Source organism: Myotis yumanensis, unplaced genomic scaffold, assembly GCF_028538775.1.
Source record: "Myotis yumanensis isolate MYYU_CA2020_CCGP unplaced genomic scaffold, mMyoYum1.0.hap1 SCAF_3, whole genome shotgun sequence".
In the NCBI taxonomy this organism is placed as follows: domain Eukaryota; kingdom Metazoa; phylum Chordata; class Mammalia; order Chiroptera; family Vespertilionidae; genus Myotis; species Myotis yumanensis.
The window spans coordinates 117,639,461-117,651,487 of NW_027223754.1; the positions used below are offsets into that span (position 1 = coordinate 117,639,461).

Here is a 12,027-nt window from a genome sequence, read left to right on the forward strand (position 1 = left end):
TATAAGTAAAAAAAAAAAAAAGCCATTTTATAATTGGGAGAGCCTTGGCAAAGATAGTTAAGTAATTTGCGCCAAGTCACAGAGCTACAGAGTAGTAGAACCAGGATTCAAATTCAGACTATCTGACTTCAGAATTCTTGAGTTAATCACTACTCTATGCTGCATCAAGTGTCCTAGAAACAAAGAGGCGCAACATATCAATTTCATGCATGTAAATCATGGCCTCACACAATCATTTAGCATCTGAGCCTTTTCTCTCACTTTTAAACCTGATACCTTATTTTTAAATATCTTTATACAAACAAGTTTACCCATCACTTCCAAAGCATGTGCTTAATCAAATTTTAATGGTCACTGAATGTTAGAAATAGGTACTGTAGGTAGGCCCCACTGTTCATGATTCAGATATTGGATCTCACATCTTTTAAACTTAGCTTTACACAGTGAAGAAGGAAAGAGGGTCTTGCCAGAGCTATGCATACAGATTTAATCCTGCTTACGTTCCTCATCGGTTTTCCACTCTTTTCTTTTTTGTTGTTGTTAATCCTCACCCAAGAATATTTTTCCATTGATTTTTAGAGAGTGGAGGGGAGAGGAAGACAGAGAGAAATAAACATCAATGTGAGAGAGAGAGACATCAATTGGCTGCCTCCCGCACACATCCTGACTAGGGCAGGGGATGGAGCCTGCAATCAAGGTAAGTGCCCTTGCCCAGAATTGAACCCAGGACCCTTCACTCTGTGGGCCGACGTGCTGTCCATTGAGCCAAACTGGCCAGGGCTCCACTCTTTTCTTAAAGCAATTTTCACTTTAGTATATGATTTAGATATCATAAGCTAATGAATGAGAGATCAAAGAAAAATATTAGGCTCCAGCCAGGCTAGTACATACACTGGCATTTTCACAGATAGAAGCTTTAACATCGTGGACATTAAGCCCGAGGACAGGGAGGAGCTGGGGAGGTGTTCCTGCAGCCAGTTCCACCCACACTGGTGCACATGTTTGTGCACAGCAGCAGCAAAGGGGACCATCAGGCTGTGCGATATGCACTCCTCAGCCCTGTGTGGCTGACATTCTAAGTTTTCTGAAGAACTTGAAGATCCCAGGAATAGGTCTTTCTTCTAAGAAACAATTTCCTCCATCTCCTACATGGATTCAGTCATAGTGGTCGGTGCGTGCTGACCTGAGAAGACCTGTCAGTGAAGGTCTGGGATCTCAACGTGGAGAGCTGCGCATGGAGACCCACGGGGCCCTCGAGCACCTTAGAAGCAAGCTGTGTTCTCTGTAAAAGGAAACAACTGCATCTCCCACAAGTCAGGGTAATGCTGGAACAGTCCGATGCTGGGATCATGACGGGGTCCTACTACAACTTCTTCAGGCTCTTTGACAGAAACAGGTGGAGGGATGTGGTCCTGGAAGCTTCCAGAGACAAGAGCAAGCCTGGAGTCTGGCTGAAACCTGGGAGAGTGTCCAGGCAGGAAGAGAAAGGAGGACCAGATCTGTGAGTACAGTCTGGATTCAATGAGAAGATTGTGCACCCGACCTGGCACCCTGCAGACAACATGATTGCTCTGGTTGCCACCAATAGCCTGTACATATTCCAGGACACAAGTCAACTAGGAAGCACTCCAGCCGAGGCTCATCCTGCACCACAGTTTCTGTTGGGAAAGGGGTGTCCTCTCCCTGGAGCACAGGGGTTTCCTTCCTAGACTGGAGCTGGTGCACAGGCAGCCAGGGGGGCTTTGGGGGTCTCTGTGTAAGCGAAGAGCCCACTGGGGCAGACTGATGGACAGAGCTCAACAAAGCCATTACTCACAATAAATGTATTTATTTAAATATGAGCCATCCTTTCCAGTTTATAGTCCAAAAAATAAACACCCAACAGAAAACTTGTCCAGCATCTCTCTCTTGTCCCTCCATGGTCTGACTGGGGCTCTCACATGCCACTGCGCCAACTGCCCGGCCACCTGCTGAGCAGGCTCAGGCAGCTCAACCCCCACACATCTGTATCTATCATCACAGCTTCTGGTATAACCACCTAATAAAAGCAACACACTATACAAAGTGCTTTTAATAAAAAACAATTTAAAAAAAGAACTGGTGTTTTTAGTTGGGTTCTAATATTTGATGAGTTAAACCCTTTCCCCAGATCTGTTACAGAATAAACTCCTGGACTTTCTGCCCCATTTATTTTCTGCATGAATTTTAGAATCACAACAATAATGAGTTTTACTTTAAGAAAGAAAACCATGGTGCAAGCTTGAGGAAGCATCCAAACATAAACGTGGTCAAAGGAGCGTCACATGGTCTCCCATCCCACTTTAATGAAGAAGAAGAAAGAAGAAAGAAGAAAGAAGAAAGAAGAAAGAAGAAAGAAGAAAGAAGAAAGAAGAAAGAAGAAAGAAGAAAGAAGAAGAAGAAGAAGAAGAAGAAGAAGAAGAGGAGGAGGAGGAAGAGGAGGAGGAGGAGGAGGAGGAGGAGGAGGAGGAGGAGGAGGAGGAGGAGGAGGAGGAGGAGAAATGGAGACTTTACAGAGACTTTCAAAGTTCTAACATTTAGAAGAGTGAAACTTGTCTAAAATAAAGGGCCCAGCAGTATTTCCTGACTGCATGCTGTTAGAAACAACTGGCTTCAACTTGTTCTAGTTCATTAAAACTAAAAGGGAAAAAACGGCTAATAGCAAATTCAAGAGGATAGCTTAGCTCTCAGTAATTTAATTCTAAAGTAATAACATGCTTATTAAAAAATGGAAGGTCACTCTTCCAAAAATTTCCCTAAAGGCATAGCTGCCAAATTGACTTCTGATCTAGTCTTTACATTATTAATTCAATGACATAATAAAGCTGGCAAGGAAAAGCTTCCTGCTTGCCTCACAAAGGGAGACAGCAGTGCCCAAGTACCTCGTATGTTTCCTAAAAAAAGTGACCTGAAAAAAAGTCAGCTTAATTTTTTTTTAAACTGTCTGGATAAACGACTAAGAATGCTTTTCTGTGACTTCTGGGAAAAGCCTCCCAAACTGGACTCCTGACTTCTACCCCTTCCAAGCTTTGTCTTCACACGTTAGCAGCAAAGCAGTGTATATCCAGGGGCACAGAGATAGCTTCGGCCAGGGCCCGCTGGTCCACCAGCTCAGGCAGGCAATCGTGGAAAGGCACCAGACATGGCAGGCAGCCTCCCAACCATGACTTGGCAGCAAACTCTAATTAATGAAACTTGACCGCAAAAAGCTTGTTGATCTCAACTTGTCTCAAGTTCCAGACATGGACAGCAGGTTGAAACCTGCTAAGATCATAAACAGCACAATCTATAGCTTTTGGAAAGAACTTTTTCTAACTGGTTTCAAGTGGTCACCTCTTCCTCCTATCTGCAAAGAGAATTACAAACTGAAATCTGCCCAAGACCCTGGCTTTCCCAGACACTGAAGCAACGGCAGGTACAAAACACTGAGAGGGAAACAATTTGGGAAATGGTTTTTATTTATATGAATCATTTGTTCAGTTTTTACCATTAACTTTCCTTTATAAACTTTCCTCCTATAATATGTACTTCTGCCTTTAATTTTTCTCAAGGACCAGAAAGTAAATAACTATATAACAATATCATGAAATCTTGCAAAGGCATCAATACCCTTCACCCACAGGTGACTAGGACAGACTGTAGTAGGACCATGTTGGGTTTACTGGCTCATTGCAATCAGGGAACCAGCAGGCTATCGGGAACTCTGATGGCTCTGAAACAGGTAGAAGGATGGGCTTGTTATAAATTTGGGTTCTGTTAGGTTATTTGGGGAGAGGTTCACAAAAGCATAATTTTGATCTGGATTGGGAACTGTCAGAAAGCAGGGGCAGATCTGTGATTCGCTGTCTTGGTACTGTTTTTCTAGAAGATGGGAAGACCAAAGGAAGGCTAAGTATTAACAGGTAAAAGACGCAGCAGTCACTCATATTAGCCACGAAAGAAGAATGCCTACTCATTGTTATGTTTAGACAGAGGTTCTTCATATCTGCCTATGTGGTAAACTTGCAAATCCTTATACTTTTTTTGAGCAATATGACTTAGAGAATCTTAACAAAAGCCAAATAACTGATTGCTGAAGTCATATTTCAGTAGTTCAACCAATTCTCACTTACTAAGAAGATAGTATGTAGAACCATACCAGTGGGCTGGGTGCCAAGTGGTCCAACATATTCAGATGCCTCTATTAGTTCCTAAAGCATCCCTGATTTCAAGACTCCAAGCCAGCCATAAAATTGAAGTTCTTTAGAAGGTGATACTATCAATTGAATATGAAAGAACAGAAGAATCAAAAGTGGCTGCCCCCTTTAGAAGAAAATGCTGTGCCATTTGGGACAGTCCCCACCTGGCCTACTTCAGTTATTTATGTTGCCTGTCTCACCCCTGTAGGCATCTGAGAGTGTAACACCTGCTTTATAGAAAGGGACACTGAGGCACAAAGTTGGTTTCTAGGGAGGGAGGAGAGATTCTCCAGGATATTTCTGTGTGGCCATTAAAATGTGCTGCTGCTAGGACTGAGCCGTACTCAGCACCCACGCGTCTCCAGCTGGAAGAGACTAACATATCCTCCTCTTTTGTAAAAACTTAAATTTATTGGGCAATAATATTGTGGTGTTTGTATGGTGACAAATGATTACTAGTCTTAGTGAGGTGATCACATTGTAATGTATATAAATAAATGTTGAGTCACTATATTGTACTCCTGAAATGAATATAATATTGTATACCAACTATACTTAAATTTAAAAAGGAAAATAAGTACATGTATAGGAGTAATATTAATTAATAATATTCCATAATTTTCAAGTGTACAATTATAATTCGGTATCTGGATACTCCATTGTGTGCTCACCACCTAAAGTCTAGTTTCCTTCCGTTCCCATATATTTGACCTCCTTTACCCTCTTCATCCTTCCCTTATCCCCTTCCCCTCTGGTAACCACCATTCTGTTTTCTGTAACTATGAGTTTATTGTTGTTTGTTCTGTTAGTTTACTTGCTAATTTTTGTTTTATATTCCACATATTACCTGACCTTGATACCAAGGATTAATCTTCAGTGCATTTTATGTGGCTTTATGGGGTTAAAAAGCAAGTGTAGCTACTATGTCTAAGCTTTTTATCAATCTCCTTGGACACATTATATCCTCAATTAATGAATAAAACATTTTATAACAGATTATGAATTTCAGTGATCTGAATCCATTAGGACTTTTAATGAAAAAAATAATCCAAATTTAAATAATAGTACAATTCACTAAGAATCACCTAATTTAAGTTAGCATTCTGGTCATAAGTAAAAGCATTTAATCTATGTCATTTTCTGAAGAAATGATATTAAGTCAGATAATCAATGACATGATCTCTCTATTTAGTATTTCCTTAATGTCTTTCAAGTAAAATTTTATAACTTCTTCTTAAAAGTCTCCTATATAGTTTAGATTTATGTCTGGACACTTTGTGATTTTCTATGCTATGATAAATAATAACTTTTTAAAAAATTTATTCTTTGCTTTTACACTGCTAGCATTTCTAAATGGAATTTATTGTAGTACATTATTTTATAATCTAGGAACCTTTCTAAATTCTATTATTAATTCTTATATGTATAGTCTTTTGGAATTTTAACATAAATAATAATACAACCTTTGAATGACAGTCTTGGTACGTCTTTCTAGTCCTAATGGTTAATTTCCTTTTCGAAATTTATCTTGCACACACATATTGAAACACTGAAGCATCATTCATGAAATTTAAAGTATTCATCAATACTGTGTAGCAAAAGGAATGCACATTATAAAATACTAGAGGCCCGATGCATGAAATTCTTACATGGGTAGGGTCCCTAGACTGGCCAGAGATCAGGGCCGATTGAGGCCTTCTGACTGCTGGCCAGGGGCCTTCCTTCCCTGGCTTCCAGCTGCCAGCCAGGATCTTCCTTCGTTCCGCGCCCCACCCGCCCGGGTGGTCAGTGCATGTCATAGCAAGCAATCGAACTCCCAGTCTCCCGGTCGAACTCCAGAAGGGAGACTTTGCATATTAGCCTTTTATATATAGACTAGAAGCCCGTTGCACGAAGATTCATGCAATAGGCCTTCCTTCCCCTGGCTGCTGGCACCAGTTTTCCTCCGGCACCCAGGACCCAGGCCTTTGGTCCAGCCGCAGCGGAGAAGCCACACCTCTTCAGTCTTCAGTCTTCAGTCTTCAGTCCGGCCGGAACCTTCAGTCTTCGCTCTGCGCCTGTGTATGCAAATTAACCACCATCTTTGTTGGGTTAATTTGCATAGCTGCTCTGATTGGCTGGTGGGTGTAGCGGAGTTACACCAACTTGAATGTTTCTCTTTTATTAGTGTAGATATAGAAGACAATTCAATATATTCACTCATTTCTTTCTTTTTTATTTTTTTAATCCTCACCCAATGATATTTTTCCATTGACTTTTAGAGAAAGTATAAGGGAGGGGAAGAGACAAAGAAACATTGATGTGAGAGAGACACATCAAATGGTTGCCTCCTGCATGCACCCTGACCAGGGCCAAGGATTGAGCCTGAAAATGAGTTACATGCCCTTGATCAGAATTGAACCCTGTACCCTTCAGTCCACGGGTCAATGCTCTATCCACTGAGCCAAACCGGCTAGGGCTCCACTCATTTTTTGATGTCTACTCTGTACCAGGCAAGAGCCTAGTTGGAGACACAACTGGGAGTTTAAATTTTAAAAAGCCCTATCCTCAGTAAGGGTATTTGATATTAACATGCTCAAGAGAAAAACTTTCACAATTCTAAGATACTCTTTCTCTATCCTCCAAATCCACTCCCCACATCCTGTCATATCCAGTTTCTGTAGGTTTTAGCCCTACACTTACATTATTCCATGATCCTGGCACCACTGTGTCCCCTGCCCTCATTCCGCCTTCCTCATCCAACCTCCAGGCATATAAATCTGGATGAAGCATCACCGAATTCCCAAGGAACATTCTCTTTGTTTAAAGCATTCTGCAAAAGCTCTTGAAGACAATTACCTTACGAATTGAATTGAATTGAATTGAATTGTAAATCTTGCGTGAATTTTGGGACACCCTATATAAAGGTAGCTTACATTTCTGTCTTCCCATTAAGCTGTGAGTTGCTTGAGGATCAGAGGCCAGCCACTTCCTGTTATCCCTCTCCAAAGCAAAGGGCCTCAGTGCAATTACAGCAATTCTGTTTTGTATAGGTGACATTAAGACATTAAAATTTCTACACAAAGGAAAAATTCAAAATCAGAGCATAGCCTATAAAGCTTCCTACAGCCTGGTCTGCACCAAGCGCTCCAGCCCCTCTTAGCCTCTAGCAGACAGTATTCCCTGAGCCACTGAACAGAAATCATTCTATGGAATATTACAAGGATTCCATGCTCAGCTGAGTTTGTAAAAACCCTGGATTAAACCAATTTAAGTGGGTTTCTTGGCAGGGGACATCTCAGAGACTTTAAACTGGTTATGTGGTTTAAGACTCTCCAAAAGAGGAATTTGAGATGCCGCACCCTCAAACTCACTTAGCCACAACTGCCCCTTCACATGAAACACCTATTTACAGCCTGCAGTACAAATGTGGAGAACGTTTCCCAAACTACAGCAATTTCCTTTTAGGAATGATTTCTCATTCCTCATTTTCCCCATGTGCTTTCTCTCCAATTCATTTTGTCAGGGTCAACTTTGCCCAATTTTAGCACACTCCTGTTCCATGTTTCCCTTTATTTCCAGAGTGTTCTATACATCTGTTGATGAGTTTCATTTTTAAAATGTTATGTGGGTCCTCCTCCCTCAGATCAAACTCTGTGAGCACGGTGGATTTTGGTCTTGTATCTCAAACACAGAGCCGAGCTCCTGGGACATAGTGTGAGTTGACACATGCTAGAGACAGGGAAAAATCATATGCACATTATTGCAAATTTGTTTTTTTCCTAGTTTTGCTCCTCAGAGAAATTTCAGGAGATATTTTGCAGCTTCTCTAAAAAAAAAAAAAAAAAAAAAAAAAAAAGTGCTTGCTAATTATCTGCTCACTGTTTTTATGTCTTCCAAACCAACCGCTATGCACTATGGTAAGTGTGGAGGAGGTTTGTCTTCATAGTCTGAATTTTCCTGGGGAGGCCAAAAGAGAGAAAATTTCAATTTGAAATTACTTCAGTAGAGTTAGAGGAGGCAAATGGAAAAAATATTGGTACATGTCTTCTTTCAAATGTTTTCTTCATTGAAAACCAAAGATACATGGACTTATTTTCAATGCCATTATTTGGTACAGGAGCATTTAAAGGAAAATCTCATAATAGTTCAAACTTCCTAGCAGAGTTGTACAAGATCATTTCAGTCATAATTTAAACACCTTAAGACAAACTATTACTCATTAAAATTTATATCTTTGTATAGCTTAGTTTTAGGCTGAGTTTATGACTCATTAGAATTTTATTTCTAAATGATCACTTTGTGGGACTGACAGCCACCCACACCCTAATGGCACTTACTGCAGTCTGAGTATAATGTCGCCATTTCTATGGGCCAGTGATTTAAAGTCACTATGCATTTACTTTTAAGAAATTATTAATATTCATGGGTCCAATTTATTTGATGCCTACTCCATCAGGAGCACAGTTCCAACTGTAGCAACAGTCCCCTGAGAGAATCTGATGGCATTTCTGACAACTCATTTTGAAATGCTGTCTCCAAGAACAACTGTAACTAGAAGGAGAGACAGCTCATGTCTATGTCAAGCTTGACGGAGCTAATCTACTTTAAATTCTTACATTTTCTGGTGAAGTTTTCAGTAGATTTTTAGATGCAGCATTAAAGTTCTTTTTTTTTTCTCTACCACTTTTAATATTAAGCTACTTTCTCCATTAACAAAAAATATTTTCAAGGTACTCTTTATTTCACTATGATCTTGATTTAATTGTTATATTACATCCAACTTATCTCACACCCAAATTCCTGCATCAGTGGGATGCAGAACTTTCCCACAAACTTACATAAAGTGGCTACTAGTCATCATTACTGTCATAGTCATCATTGTATTGCTGTAACTGAGAGGGTTTAGTAAGAAATTAATTTTGATGCTCACAGATAAGATTTTTAAAAAGACAGAGGTGATCTTCTCAGGCACACTCTCTTTACCTCTTTTTAGAAAGGAGGGCAAGGCTGGAATTCAAATAAGCCCCTCCAATGCTGAAGGGGTATATTATCTAGCTGTACTCTTAGAAATCATACTGTAAGAGGAATCTCCTTAAAAACAGACTCACACACAGGGAATGTGGATTATTAATAAATACTCCCAGAGGAAAGAAAGTTCTTTACATGCTTATCTGAAAGAGAGGTAATTACTTACTTGGTGTATATACTTGGAGAATCAAAATCTTGACCCTGTTTGTAAAATGGAGCATACTTGGCCAGTTCTACAGTGATCTCAAAGGTTATTATAAAGGACTAGAGGCCCAGTGCCCTCTCGCAGTCTGGGACCCCTCAGGAGATAACGACCTGCTGGCTTAGGCCTGCTCCTGGGTGGCAGAGGGCAGGCCCAATCCCTAGGTGCAGCCCCCAGTCGGGCTCAGAGTAGGGCTTACTGGGGAGTTGGGGCGCCGCCCGCTGTCATGCACAGAGCAGGGCCCATCAGGGAGTTGGGGAGCTCCCCCCTGTCACGCACAGAGTAGGGCGGATCAGGGGGTTGGGGCGCCACCACTGTCACACTCAGGGCAGGGCCGATGGGGAGGTTATGGCTCTACCCCATCACAAACAGAGCAGGGCCCATCAGGGGGTTCAGGCGCCTTCCCCTATCAGGAACAGAGCAGGGTGGATAGGGAGGTTGTGGCCCCGCCCCCTGTCACACAGAGTTGCAGAGCAGTCAGGGGGTTTGGGCGCTGCCCCCTGTCACACTGATCCGGTGCCAGGAGGCCTCGCGGCTCTGCTGATCCCGGTGCTGGAAGGCATATTACCCTTTTACTATTTAGAATAGAGGCCTGGGGGCCAGCTGGTTTTCCCTGAAGGGTGTCCTGGATGAGGGTGGGGGTCCCCACTGGGGTGCCTGGCCAGTCTGGGTGAGGGGCTGAGGGCTGCTTTCAGGCTAGCGATTGTTGACTGAAGCTCCCAACCGCTCCTTTTTTTTCTCTTTTTATTATTTTATTCTGGGCCAGCTTTAGCTCTGGCTCTAGCTCTGAGGCTTCGTATCTGGTTTGTTTGCCGTTCTATAATCGAAACAATGTATAACTTCAGCTCTGAAATCCCGGCAGGCTGAAAGCTGGTTTCTACATTTGCAACATAGTACATAGTTTCTTAGAATTGTAGCTCAGAGGCCGGCAAGTCAGGCGGGGAACGTCGGAGTCTGCAGTCACTGGAGCAAGCAAGCCTCATGTTCGCTTCCAGCTGCCTGGCTGCCGGCTGCCATCTTGGCTGACAGTTAATTTGCATAAGGATATGCTGATTAGCCAATGGGAAGGGTAGCGGTCGTACGCTAATTACCATGTTTCGCTTTTATTAGTGTAGATACCACCAAACACAAGAGAAATCTTCACTTTTCTTTGCTAAATGGGAATAGGTTGAGGCTTGAACCAACAGACCAGCAGGCTCTTCTTTTTCAACACTTTGGGAATCAGTCAAACATTTCTAGATATTAATTCCCATGACTCAGTGTTTTTACTTAAAAGGCTGAATCACAGTTTATCACTCGGGCATAAAAGCATAAATATACTATCACTAGGAAAGTAGTCATGTGGCTCTGAGAGTGCCTTCTGGAGCTTCCTGGAAGACGTGATGAGAACCTTGGAGGGATGAGCAGAGTTCCACCTCTCTCACGGAGAAGAGCCACTTCCCAGCTAAGTTGGAGAATTATTAAGGCTTCTCATCACAAAGACACATTCTTAGCCATTCCTCCCTTGAATCTCTGCTAAATTAAAGATACTGCCACCAGCCACCCCCACACAGTAACTCAGGACCCCACCTTTCATCTATCTCTCCCCAGTGCGCTACTCTGGTGCTATGATCTCACTCATGTCCCTCAGCAGCAAACCAGGTAAAAAAACAGGTGAGCTGACGGACAGGAGTTTTAAGACAAAAATTGGGTGAGTTGTGAATAATATGTAAAACTAAAAGAAATAGAGGTATGATACTCTGGGGGAACAAAATTTGCAGCCCCAAATATGCCACATTGGCACACTGATTATTTTGAATTAAAGTTCTCCAGAAATAGCCAGTCTGAAAAGGACACTGTGACTCTCCTTTGTCCCCTTGAACACAGGAGATAAATCTCCCATCTGAAAGGAACCCTCCCTGACCAGGAGGTAGAGAGACATAGTTATCATCAAGAGATAACTACAAAGAATAAAGGTTAGGTGTGGTGAGGGGTGCTTGGGCGGGCTAGAGACCAAAGTCCTCTCTGTGTCCCTTGTCTCTGGGGGCATGACAAACTTTTGCTACCATACATTTGCTCTTCCCAGCTCCCTGTGTACTGTCTTCCTCCCCTTTGAAGTTCCAGATCCCCAACCCTTTCTTATTAGCTCAGAATAGCATATAAGCCTCAATTGTTTGGTTATCTTGGATCCTCATATTCTTATGAAGCCCCCATATATAAGTAATTAAGTTTGTTTTTAATCTTGTTAAGCTGTTTTATATTAATTTTGTTATTAGACCAGCCAAAGAATCTAGAAGAGAAGAAATTTTTCCTCCCTGACAATATCGATTGGTAGCAGCATTTTTAAAATACCCTGTAAAAATACTGTAATAATGTTCCATTATTAAAGGTAAATTAGCACCAGCCTAGTACAAGTATAGCATTTGTCCTCTCAAGTTTGTGAACAAAGCAGGAGCCCACCAGACTACTCTTTTCACATATAAGCAGCACACACTTTCTTTAGTCAGTATAATCAAGAACCAGTACTTGGCAAAATGCTGTTGCATAAATATAAAGTTTGGATCACTTCAAAAACATAAGTCTCTTTTCAACTCACCTTTGAACCAAAAAATATAAATTTATCCTGGAGGAAACCTAAGC

At 41.6% G+C, this 12,027-nt stretch overlaps 1 protein-coding gene and 1 pseudogene across 2 annotated transcripts in view; one reads left to right on the plus strand and one right to left on the minus strand.

Annotated features, from left to right (window-relative positions):
* The window catches only part of ATP8A2 (ATPase phospholipid transporting 8A2), a 692,529-nt gene that overhangs the window by 391,840 nt on the left and 288,662 nt on the right, over positions 1–12,027 (minus strand). The gene's annotated exons all lie outside the window — the stretch shown is intronic.
* Positions 844–1,709, plus strand: LOC139005169 (serine/threonine-protein phosphatase 2A 55 kDa regulatory subunit B delta isoform pseudogene; annotated as a pseudogene).